Here is a 12,702-nt window from a genome sequence, read left to right on the forward strand (position 1 = left end):
TGGTACCAGAGGGGCTAAGGGAGAAATCCAGCTTTTTTAGTAAGAATGACATCTCTATAATAATATTTTTATCATCTATAGTGCAAAATGAATTTACTAAAAAAGCAGAATACTTAGATGCAGCAAAGACAGACAAAATTATTTTAGCACTGCTTATTGAATATATTTGGCATGATATATTGTAAATTGATGTTGAATGTGCTCTAGAGAAAGCAGAATGCATACATCATGTTGGTTTCTGCGTCTTTTATTTCTAAGTACATGTTATTCTAGAGAAGGTAGTAATTTTCAATTGCTAAAATTATTCCACAGCTTCGGGGTAGGTGGGTTTTATTTTGTAAGGTTGTATTTTTAAAAGAGCAGCATAATGGTAATGTGGATTTTCGTCATGATTACTTTCTTGATTTACCATGGCTGCAATGACTTTGGTCCATGTGGAAAATGTGATTGTTTATCCACTAAAGTTCATGGGACTAAAAACCGTCAGACCTCTCTGAGCCTTTCATTGCTACCTTGGCTACTGTATATCAAAAATAAGAAGGATGAAACAATTACCTGGTTGGCTTAGCTTTTTGGGATACAGATTTTCAGTGCTTAACACTGAGATTTTCATTTTAGTCAGTGCCTAGCACAAACTAACGAAAACTTAGCAAGATGGGGAAGAAATGATCACCTTTTCTTTTTTAGAAGACCAACAGAAATGAAGAATACAATTAAGATTTATGTCTTCTGGGCTCACTGCCATGTCACCTGAAAAATCAGAGACTCTATTCTCTCAAAGTAGGTGACCTCAAAAGAGGTTTCCGAAGTCCTATGCAAAACAGCCAAAGGAGGTGGGAAATTTTGGAGAAATGAAAAGGAAATGTTTCTCCCATTCCTACTGTTCCAATCTGCCCATTCTGTTTTTGCGCGTAGGAAACGGGCTGTGGGCACCAGATATTTTTGTTTTGTGGAAATCTTTAAACATCACAATCAGACTTTTATAGAAAATGAAGAACTTTTATCCTTCCTCCCTTTAAAATGTTCACAATATCCGTTTTCCCTTGAAGTTTAAACAGGATGCTAGTTTGCGCACAACTGACTGCTACCAATGACCCGGTCCCCTTACAGATCACCCATGGTCCACCTACAAATTTAGGCATTTCTTTTGAAAAGCCTCTAATTTAATAAACCTATGAGAAGTCAGAGTGTGGCATTTTAGTCTATCACGGTTCATTTTTCAGAACACCAAGACAGACATATGTTACTCTTCATACTTCAAAGTTTTGAAATATGTTCAATTTCACGGCTATTCTCTATTTGCAGAACTCTGTTGGAAGCTCCAATATGGTGGATTGTTTTGGATTTGTAAGGTGTTCATTTTCTTTTCCTCTTTTTTCCCTTTCCCTCTCACGCCCCATCACTCCAGACCATTCTTGGCTGCCCCACGCCCACGCACTGTTTTGCTTCCTTAATTCTGATTCCCCTTCTCCTCGGTTTCACTGGTCCAGAACCTCTGCATTGCACTGTGTCTGTTTTTTTTTTTATTTTTGTTAATGTTTATTTATTTTTTGAGAGAGAGAGAGAGAGAGCATGAGCTGGGAGGGCAAAGAGAGAGGGAGACAGAATCCGAACCGGGTTCCAGGCTCTGAGCTGTTTTCATAGAGCCGGACGTGGGGCTCGAACTCGAGACCTGAGCCAAAGTCGGACGCTTAACTGACTGAGCCACCCAGGCGCCCCACACTGTGTCTATTTTAAAGTTGGAAGAAACAAACCAGAAAGCAAACTTTTGCAACCACCAAGTTTTTGTTTTCTAGTCCCTGTCATTTGTAAACTAAGAAAACCTTCATACCAGCACACTTGTTTATCTGCGATTGCTGTCTAAAACCAACCTGATGGTGAAAATGTGCAAGGCTGTTCGACTAGCATCCTTTCCAGGATTCCTTTTTCCACAGTGGTCAGCCCACTCGTGCTTCAAGATGAGATGCAAAGTTGTTAGTCCTTTCAGACATTCTTAGCAATGCCAACTGCAAGGCATGTGTTATTTACAGGCTCACATGTTAACTCTCTGTGCTTGTTAATTTATTAAGGAGAAAATCGAGTGCAAACAGCACCACCACCTTCCCTACACTCACGCACACACGCGCGTGCGCATACACTTAGCAAAGACGGCAGAGCAGCTATCTACCAGGGACGCTAGTAACTGAAGCAGTGGCATTGTCACAGATGGCCCCCATCATAAGAAGTTCTTGGCACTGTGGCAAGGAAGCCTGAGCAGGAGGCAGCAAACAGATTTGTTCCCAAATACACGTGAAACCCATTCTTGGGGACGATCAGGATTAAGTGGAGGAGGAGCAAAGACGAGAGAGGACTAAAATATCACCAGACTTGGTTATTAATTGTTAACCTTACCATATTTATGCTCACAGGCTGGGGGACCCCAGGATATCTGTGTTATAAAAAATAAAGGCATTACTCCAGACCTATCATCTCTAAAACTGGGCTCAGTATCTTTCCTACAAGCCTCCTTATTCTGTGTTTCCTACCTCTGTAAAGAGCACCACTATCTACCCATTATTTTCAACCCAGAAACACGGGGGAAAACTTTGATTTTTTCCCCTCTACCTCACCCCCACATCTCGGAGGCAGGCTCACAAAAGTCAGTTGAATGAATGAATGAATGAATGGGTGGTTGGATTCATCCCCAAGTCCTGTGAATTTAATTTCTATTCACTTCTCTCCATTCTCTCTGCCACTATCCTAGTTAAATCATTATCGTTTCTCACCTAGATGATTACAAATACCTCCTAAGTGGTCTTCCCACCTCTGGTTTTCCATTAATCTAGTCATTTGTATACTAGCTCACATAATCTTTCTAAAATGCAAAGAGAATCACTGAATCTTCTGCTTATCAATCTTCAGTGGGTCCTCCCCTTGTACCCTTGGGACAAAAAGTCCACCTCCTTACCATGACTTACAGGGTGTGACGTAATCAGGGAACTTTTTCCTTCACAGCCTCTCTTCTTCATATTCCCTGTGTTTTTGCACTTCAGTCCTCCCTGAACTACTTTTAACTTTCTCATAAGTGCTGTGTTGTCCTGCTCAGGGCCTTTGCACGAGCTGCTTCCTCTTTGGTCTCTTCTGTCCATCCAGCTCAAACTCCTTTCTTCTCAGCCCCTTTTCAACTTTCCCGTCTGGTCTGAGACAGCACTTCGTCCAGGAAGCCGTTTCTGACTGGCCAGATTTGAGCCCACTCCCCTGTGCCCATCATTCTCACAGCATTATTTCCGTACCATGCTTCTGCTATTTTATACCAGATTGCCTATTCCACTAGCCTATCGGTTCCGTGAAGGTAGATAGCCAGTCTCTTAGTCACATCTGTGGCCACGAACAAGTGAAAGTAAATTCCATCTGAACACATGAATAGATACTTGGACTCCTCAACAAGCTTTATTACCCTTTGTTCTGATGAGGATGCAGAAACCAAATGCAGTGTTTCTTTGTTACCCATTCCTACAAAGTCCTGTGCTACAGCAGTTCGCATAAAGTCTTCCATCTTCTCGTTCTTATTCGCATTTTATAAATGAGGCCACTGAGGCTTAAGGTGCCATAAATAACCCTGATATTAAGGCATGGGCGGCTCATTGCGATGCTAGGGGTCAGTTCTTTCTATTCTCCACATGGCCCACTACATCCATAGAATGAGAAAACATTTTAATCTTAAAAATAAATAATAGATAAAGGGTGCCAGGGTGGCTCAGTCGGTTAAGCGTCCAGCTTTGACTCAGGTCATGATCTCACGGTTCGTGAGTTCGAGCCCCGCAGCGGGCTCTGTGCTGACAGCTCGGAGTCTGGAATCTGCTTCGGATTCTGTGTCTCCCTCTCTGGCCCTCCCCCCCACCCCCGCCCATCTCTCTCAAAACTAAAGAAAAACATTTAAAAAAAATTTTTAATGAATAATAGATTGATCACTGGCTTTTTGACCTCCAGTAGTCTGCTCTGAATGTAGATTTTCCTTATTGTTAATCTGAAAGTACCTTTCTTTGTGCCATATGCTTTATTCTCAAGGTTTTTTCTGCAGGCCCTCTGTCTATAGCATTTTCTGCCTTTCTTGCTCTCTCCATAGTGAGAGTCACTGGACCTTTCATTTCTGTTTCATTTCCATTTGTCCTTTTTTTTGGGGGGGACTACTTTAATACTTTTATAAAAGGTCATAAAAGTATCCAAGAAGATCAATAGATGTGATACAATGATATATATCCTAATATGAAGAACTTTCTTTCAGTACCTTGCTTTGCTTCACGATAGTCTATTGTCCTTTTCAGCACGGATTCCCCGCTCCCCCCCGCCCCAGTCCTGCTCCCTGATTACTCTCTCCAGAGCACTTTTGCCTGAGCTCAGTTATTCCTTAATGTTTGTCAGCCGCAGCCTGATGTCAGACTACCTACGAGGCTTCCGCTGGCCTTTCATGGGAAAAGCAAATTACTGCTTGTTACCCACCCAGCTGCTTAATTAGCAGTATTCTCTGTGGAAGAAATATCTAGAAGTACAGCTAGAGAGGGAACATATACCGCGGCGTCTGGGAAATGATCCGTGTTGTGCTGACCATGACAGCCTGTGGTCCCCGAGATCCCACACCCGGATGCCCAGTTACAGAATGGGAGAGACCATACAGCAGTGTGTGCACAGCAAATGCTTTCACATTGGACAGACCTCGGTATGAATCCTCTTTCTACCATGTTTCTATCCGGTAGCCTTGAGCAAGTCCACGAACTTTCCTGTGCCTCAGTTCCTTCATCTGTAAAACAGAGGTCATAATGGTGTCTAGCTCAGCAGAGTAAAATCTCACCATGATGACAGTGTTGGTGGTTGACATAGATAGATGGAAAAATAGCCCAGATATGCCCATGTCTTAGTCCCAGGAAATTGTGGCTGTTACCTTAGGTGGCAAATGTGACTTTACAGATGTGATTAGTCAAGGATGTTCGGAAGTGGAGATTATCCTGGGCTATCTGGGTGGGCCCTAAGTGGAGTCACGAGCGTCCTTATAAGAGAGAGGCAGACAGAGATCTGAATGCAGAAGAAGGCCATGTGGCCGTGGAAGCAGAAGAGAGATTTAAAGATGCTCTGATGCTGGTTTTGAAGACAGAGGGCAGTGCCTTGAGCTGAGCAATACAAGGAACGCAGCCCTAGAAGATGGAGAGGCAAGGAAAGGGATTCTCCCCTAGAGCTGCCCGAGGGAGCTCAGCCCCGCCCAGAACCTGGTCTCCACTCAGCTCTGGCTCCAGAGTTGTTAGAGAATAAATGCGATTGAGTCGTTTTAAGCCACTGAGCTTGGGATCATTTGAAACAGCAGCCTCAGGAAACTAACACAATGGTGATATTTTGGGAAATGCAAGATGACTCCGAGTGAGCTGATAACATAAGAAAAGTGACATTACGAAGGCTGATGATGGGGTGAAGAGGCCCTCTAGTTTGAAAGGTGTGGTGGGAGGTATCACGGAGCCTGCTGTGTGTTAAGAGGGAGACCAGAAGTAAAAGGGCAAAGGGTAAAGCCATGTGCAGGGATTTTAGACGCAAACAGAAGCACGGAGAAGGGAGGGCTGGATGGTGACTGAGGGTGTGATGTGACAGGGAGGGTAGGGGAGCAGATGGGGTTCGGGAAAGAGTGATCAGTTACGAAGAAAGGCTGGCTTGGGGAATTTCCCTGGGCAGCGAGGATGCTGAGGAAGTGTGGATTTTAGAAGAGAGGACCTGTGTCCCCTAAACAAAAGGAGCCATTTTCTATTATTCTCAGTGCCATATTACTGATAGAAAAAGACACTCCCAGGAAAGGGATTCTGAAAAAAAGATGTGTTGTGCTTTAAGCCAAGGCAAGACTATTAGCAGGAGACTGAGTGCCTTCGACTTCGTCTATTTCTAGCACTACCCAGAGAGGTGTAGGCTGAAGCGAAGTTAGTTTCATTTGAAATCTCCACGTGTTGTACATAATTTGGTATTTCCTACAGAACACATTGTGCCTTTTCACACAGCCATGCCTCCACGCATGCTAGCTCTCCTCTCCTGTCCTACCCTCCGCTGCCTGGACCCAGCTGGCAAAGTCTTGCCCATCCTTCCAGCCTCGAGTCAAGTATGAACTCCTTGAACCAGCTTCCAGGCTAACTGCACTGGCTAGTTCCTATTCGCTAGCAATTTGGGCACTTCATTGTCACCACACTTAAATGATTGCTGCTCCCTCCCCTCCACTAAGTTCCCCTTTCCCTCCTCCTTAGACAGAGAGGTCCCTGGGGGCAAATACCAGCCTGTGGAGAACACTTCTTCTGCACCCCCAGGGCTTGGCATGCAGGAAGCATTCAATAAATGCGAATGGTTGCTAAGAAAGTAGATCTTAAATGTTCTCAGCACAAAAAAGGTTGGGGGGGGTGGTATGTTTAATCAACAGAATGAGGTATTAGCTAAAACTATGCTGATAATCATTTTGCAGCATATATCAAACCAAAACGTTGTATACCTTAAACTTACACGATGTTATATATCAATTATATCTCAAGAAAGGTAGAAACAGGAAAAAAGAAGATTTGAGGGGGCTTCAAGAACAAAAAAATAAATGTGTACAGATGGATGGATGAATTGATTCACTAATTGTACCTTATGCGCAGACTTATCATGGGGTAAAGAAAAAAAAAAAAAGGTTATGCATCCCAGAGCCAGTGTCTAAAGAAAATAAGGCCTTCCATCCAATTCTCTTCAAAGTAAGAAATCATAAAAGTAAATAGCACCAGAACTCCTTCGTGCATGATATACGTGTTAATTGCATTATCATCTGTTGTATAGTTCAAATGACAATTCAATATCTGGTCTAGAATTTAAGAACAGATTTTCTTCACCTTCCAGATCTGATCTGCCATCTCCTTTATGACATTTTTTTAAATCAAGGCAGACTATAAAAGGAAAAAAAAGTACCATGTTAAATGCACACAAATTTAGGGGCGCTTGGGTGGCTCAGTCGGTTAAGCGTCCAACTTCAGCTCAGGTCACGATCTCGCGGTCAGTCAGTTCGAGCTCCGCATCAGGCTCTGGGCTGATGGCTCGGAGCCTGGAGCCTGCTTCCGATTCTGTGTCTCCCTCTCTCTCTGCCCCTCCCCCGTTCATGCTCTGTCTCTCTCTGTCTCAAAAATAAATAAATGTTAAAAAAATTTTTTTTTTTAAAAATGCACACTAATTTATTTTGAAGCAAGGTTTTTTATTAAACCACAGGTCGATTTTTACCGAGTGTCTTTCACATTTGAGAGCCAACTGTCTAAAATTCACAATTGTTTTCTTAAAAAAGATAAATTTGTCATGTGCCATAGATGCTATTACTTACAGATGCTACTATTATCTTTTTATTACAAAAATAAAAGTGAGAGCAGTAGTGAAACGTGTCACGATCACATGTGGAATAAAATGATCTTATGATCATTAAATACATCACGAATAAATTGTCAAGTGATTCAATATGCACGGCATCTCCCTACAACAAGCATGCAACTCAGAAGGCCCAATTAGTATGCCCAAGTCTCAGGGACAAATCGTAAACTACTTTATCTTCGTCCTACATCCATCTGAATATTTAGTAAATTTAGAATTGCATAGTTAACCTGGCTCTAAGAGTTTACTCTTTACTCTGAACAACAAAGTTGCAGCTCACTACCAAACAGGGTAACTCTGGGGGAAGGTGAAATCCTACACTTCCCATATACATCGATGTGGACTTCCCGTGGGTGGAAGGCACAGTGTCAGACATAGCAGGCAACACAAATACGTGTCCCGACCATGCCCACTTTGCAACTGCTGGGCAGTTCTAGTCGTATTTGCTTACAAACCACACAATGGGCTATTTCTTGACAATCGAAAGACCCTGATCAGCGTGACCAAAACTGATGAATTGCTAAAAAAAAAAAAAAAAAAAAAAAAAAAAAAAAAAAAAAAGTTGCCTTGAGAAAAAGAACAACTAGCGTTTTAGGATTTCCTTATGTAAAGTCGACTAGTTGTATTTTTGCTGGCTTTCGCTACACTAGAATCAAGCCCTCTGCTTCTGGAAGGAGAGTGATTTTGTTGTGCTAGGGCACCAGGAAAACTCAGTTGTTTTACCCATTCACTGAAGCTTTCTTGCTGCAGATGGGTGGCCATTATTTCTGCCTTTTGCCTCTTTACCTCCTCAGTTTTAATTCCATGGCTGTGTCCCAATCTACATTGTTTTTCAATTGCTAAGAAATTAGATATCATCAGCTAGTAATGTGCCGGTTAAAAACTTTTTTTTTTTTTGTCTCTTTTCCATACTCTCATGGAATGTAGAAAGAGGAAAAAATTGTTAGTACTTGCTGCATTCCTCACTGCACATAACTTTGATAATCCAGGGTACTTGGCTTTCTTAAAATGAAATTGTAAATGATATTTAATGGTTTTTAAAAGTTTGATCTCTAATGCTTTTTAAAAGTTTAACAAAACTGTTAAAGTTTTATTAACAAAGAGGAAACATTTGGGGGCGCCTGGGTGGCTCGGTCAGTTAAGGGTCCAACTCTTGATTGCAACTGGGGTCATGATCTTTTCGTGAGTTTTAGCCCCACATCAGACTCTGTGCTAACGGCATGGAGCCTGCCTGGGATTCTCTCTCTCTCCCCTTCTCTGTGCCTCTCTTTCTCTCTCTCTCTCATTTTCTCTCTCTCTCAAAATAAATAAAAAGAAAACAAAACAAAACAAAAAAAACCCAAAGAAACATTTCTATAAAGTATAAGATTAATAATGTCCATTGCAGGGGAGGGAAAAAAAAATAATGTCCATTGCTTGCCAAAATTAATATATTCATGTCAGAGTCAAAAGTCACATACAAATAGAGTTGAGAAGAGTCATAAGAGGGAATATACTTAAATTTCACCATATGTCTAAGTGCTTCATTTTTATAGAAAAGAAATAAACACTCTAAGTTATTGAAGAGGGAGAGCTAATTCATTATACTGGAGGTTTAAACATAAAAGGGAAGGAAGAAAGAAAATAACATATGCTTGGATTCCAAAACCCTGTTACATCATAACACCCAAAATTGGAGAGAAGACGGAAAACATATCTTGCAAGCCTCATCCACATGTTTGGCACCCCCTCACAAAACCCCTGTGTCATTTTATTAAAACACTTTTTCACACGTAGCAGTTGGATCTAATGAGAGGCTGAACCTTGCCTTTGTGGTAGAAATTGATTTATTTTTCCCCTTCATTCTGAGTTCTCCGGGAGCCCGCCCCAGGCCTTCGAGAGCCTGCTTCATTGTTCGTCATTAGTATTTATCACTTTTACAGAATGCCACGGGGTGCTCAGAACTCTAGCGTGCTATTCAAAAGAAAACACAAAATCCCTGCTCTTGGGGGTGGGGGCGGAGTGGGGGGAAGCCATTAAAAGCATTCACGGAATCTAAGAAAAGGAAAATACAATCGTGATGAAACAATGTGTCCAGTAGGAGAGCCACGCAGGCTACCTTTGAGAGGTACATTCCAAGGGGAGACGGAAGAATGTGTGGTTGAGGACTCTCTCCTTCTGAATCTGACCACCCTCTGCGATGACTTCTGGTCAGTGCGCCAGCTCAGAGCAGGAGCAGGTGGCAAGCCCGAAATGGAGCAAGCCAGGTATTCAAGTCACATAACAGGAGGGGCGAAAAAGTGCAATGCCTCCTCGGTGGGCCGGGGCACCACTCACCTGCCATCTGTGTGACAGCATTCAGAGTCGGGAGGGTGCTTGAGAAGGGAAGAAAGAGAATCTAATCCCACTACCTTTTATGAGTACTCAGAGAAAACATCTATAAAAACTGAGGATAAAAATGTTGCATAGTGATGTGCTCTCGCACAGACCTGATTTCCTCTTTCATATCACCCAATAAATGCAATTTCCTCCTAAAGTGTATTTTTTTTAATAAAGAAAATCAGTGGGATTCTACGATAGGTATATTTTTCTGGGAGGGAAAGTGATGCATTTGGTTTCATTTCCTCCTGGTGTCGTAATCCTTTGCCATCAGCAATGCTACCAAGATTGGAACACTGATTTTAATATTTCGTACTTTAATTGACTGTAGTTCTCCCGTATATCTACTCAGTTTGAAATTTTGGATGACAGTATGTTTTCAGCTCAACCTATTTTAATTCTTATTCTAGATTCTGTGGAATCATATGACAGCAGGTTTAAGGCTGATATTAACCACTTCTTATTTTTGGCAGGTTGGTATAAACATTATTAAATAGGTCTATAAAGTCAGGTAAAATACGCTCATGCCTGCCACGTAGCATACACCCAATAAATAGCTTATGAAGGAAAGGTGGGGGAAAGTACATAATTAGAAGGGTGAACGAAGAGAAAATTCTCCATATGCAATTACAAGAAACTCCTTCTGTCCCGGTTTAGGTTTCCATTAAATTCACTACAGCCACCAAGAAGTAAAACTCAAGTGAGATGCCCTTATATATCCAGCGATGGCGATTGGTTCCAAAAGTGCTAGAGTTTGTAGGTTAGAAAGGAGAATAATTTATGTGAAGTCCTCCTGACATAAAACTTGCCTTTCTTATGTAACATAAATGGTAAATGTGGCATTAGAGTTCTGCTTCTTTCTCCAAAGGGTATTTTTTAAAAAGCACCCACAAATGTCATCCCATCTATTTTTAAGCAGAGCGCTGCCAGGGAACCAGCTGAATCGTGTAAACCCAATGGGAAAATTCTACGTTTAAATAAGCTATTCTACCTCATTGAAAATAAGCGGTGCAGAATGACACAGAACATATGGGTTTTTGCATACAGTTACGTGTAAGTGTTCTTAACTTTGAATATAAAATCCCAGCCCAAGCTGGAAAACAGGAAAGCAAAATATATTCTTTAGTAATGGCTCTTTAGCGATTCCAACTTCTGATTCTCCCACCCAACTTTTATCAATTTCCAGTGAAAACCTATTCCTTGGGTTTTCTTTGCAAGTGTCAGAGCAGTATTTGTAGGTTGAGACAATGTAGATTGTAGATCTACAATCAGATTGTAGATTGAGACAATGTAACTACAATACAAATTCTACAAGAGAGACCTACACTAGCTGTAAATTTGGGGGGTTTTCATAGATTTCATTTTTTAATGGATTTGGGGTTTTTCCACAAATTTCTTAATAAACATTATATATGTGAATTCTGAAAAAAAAATACAAACAGTACAAAATGATATAGAGTTAGAAGGAAAAGCCCCGTTTCCCAGTCTCCCCATGCCTACTTCCTAAAGACAACCATGACTATTATCATTTTAACATTTTCCTTCTGACATTTTATGCATGTATCCAAACACAAAAATATACGTGTATATGCATATATACACACCATATATGCGCATTTATTTTCTTTCTTTTTAACAACCTGTATGATACTGTAAGTTAATATTCAGCGCTTGACTCTTTTACCTTTATAATTATGTTGGTCTTCTTTTCATGGCAGTATATAGAGATCACCTCGTTCTCTTTTTCTTTCTTTTCAGACTTTTATTTAAATTCCAGCTAGTTAACCTACAGTGCAATATTGGTTTCGGGAGTAGAACCCAGTCATCCATCATTTACATACAACACCCAGTGCTCATCCCACCAAGTGCCCTCCTAATGCCCATCACTTATTTAGCCCATCCCCCACCCACCTCCCTCCATTAACTCTCAGTTTATTCTTTTTCTTTATGTTTATTTATTTATTTTTGAGAGAGAGAGAGAGAACTAGAGCACATGCATGAGTGGGGGAGGGGCACAGAGAGAAGGAGACACAGAATCCCAAGCGGGGTTCGCGCTGTCAGCACAGAGCCTGACTCGGGGCTCGAACTCTCGAAATGTGAGATCACGACCTGAGCTAAAATCAAGAGTCAAGCACTTAACCAACTGAGCCACCCAGGTACTCCATCCTTATCTTTAAGCGTCTCTCATGATTTGTTTCCCCCTCTCTCTCTTTTTCCTCCACTGCCCATATATTCATCTATTTTGTTTCTTAAGTTCTACATATGAGTGAAATCACATGCTATTTGTCTTTCTCTGGCTGACTTATTTCACTTAGCATAATACACTCTAGCTCCAGCCATGTCATTGCAAATGGCAAGATTTCATTCTTTTTGATTGCCTAGTAATACTCCATTGCATATACATATATATATATATATGTATATGTATAGATATAGATATCTATCTATATCTATGTATATATCTATCTATATGTATACATATGTGTATACATACATATATATACATGTATATATATCTATCTATACGTATAGATACATGTATATCTATCTATACGTATAGATAGATATATCTATATCTATCTATACGTATAGATAGATAGATATATCTATATATATCACATCTTCTTTATCCATTCATTAGTCAATGGACATTTGGGTTCTCTCCATAGTTTGGCTGTTGTTAATAATGCTGCTAGAAACATTGGAGTGCATGTACCCCTTCAAATATGTACTTTTATACCCTCTAGGTACCTCATTCTTCTTAATAACTGTAAAATTCTTCATTATATGGGAGTATTCATTCCTTTAGCAAATGTTTAATGCTCATCTACCGTGTGTCAGGCACACTTTCAGACACTAAGCATACAAAATTGAATAAGACAAAATCCCTGCTTCATGAAAAAAACATTCTAGTATATTTTAACATTTGAGGAACTAGAATAGTAACAATACATA

At 40.8% G+C, this 12,702-nt stretch overlaps 1 protein-coding gene across 17 annotated transcripts in view; it reads left to right on the top strand.

Annotated features, from left to right (window-relative positions):
• Positions 1–12,702, top strand: part of DLGAP1 (DLG associated protein 1) — an 892,830-nt gene that overhangs the window by 598,486 nt on the left and 281,642 nt on the right. The window lies entirely within an intron of this gene.

Source organism: Panthera onca, chromosome D3 (assembly GCF_046562875.1).
Source record: "Panthera onca isolate mPanOnc1 chromosome D3, mPanOnc1 haplotype 2, whole genome shotgun sequence".
Lineage (NCBI taxonomy): Eukaryota > Metazoa > Chordata > Mammalia > Carnivora > Felidae > Panthera > Panthera onca.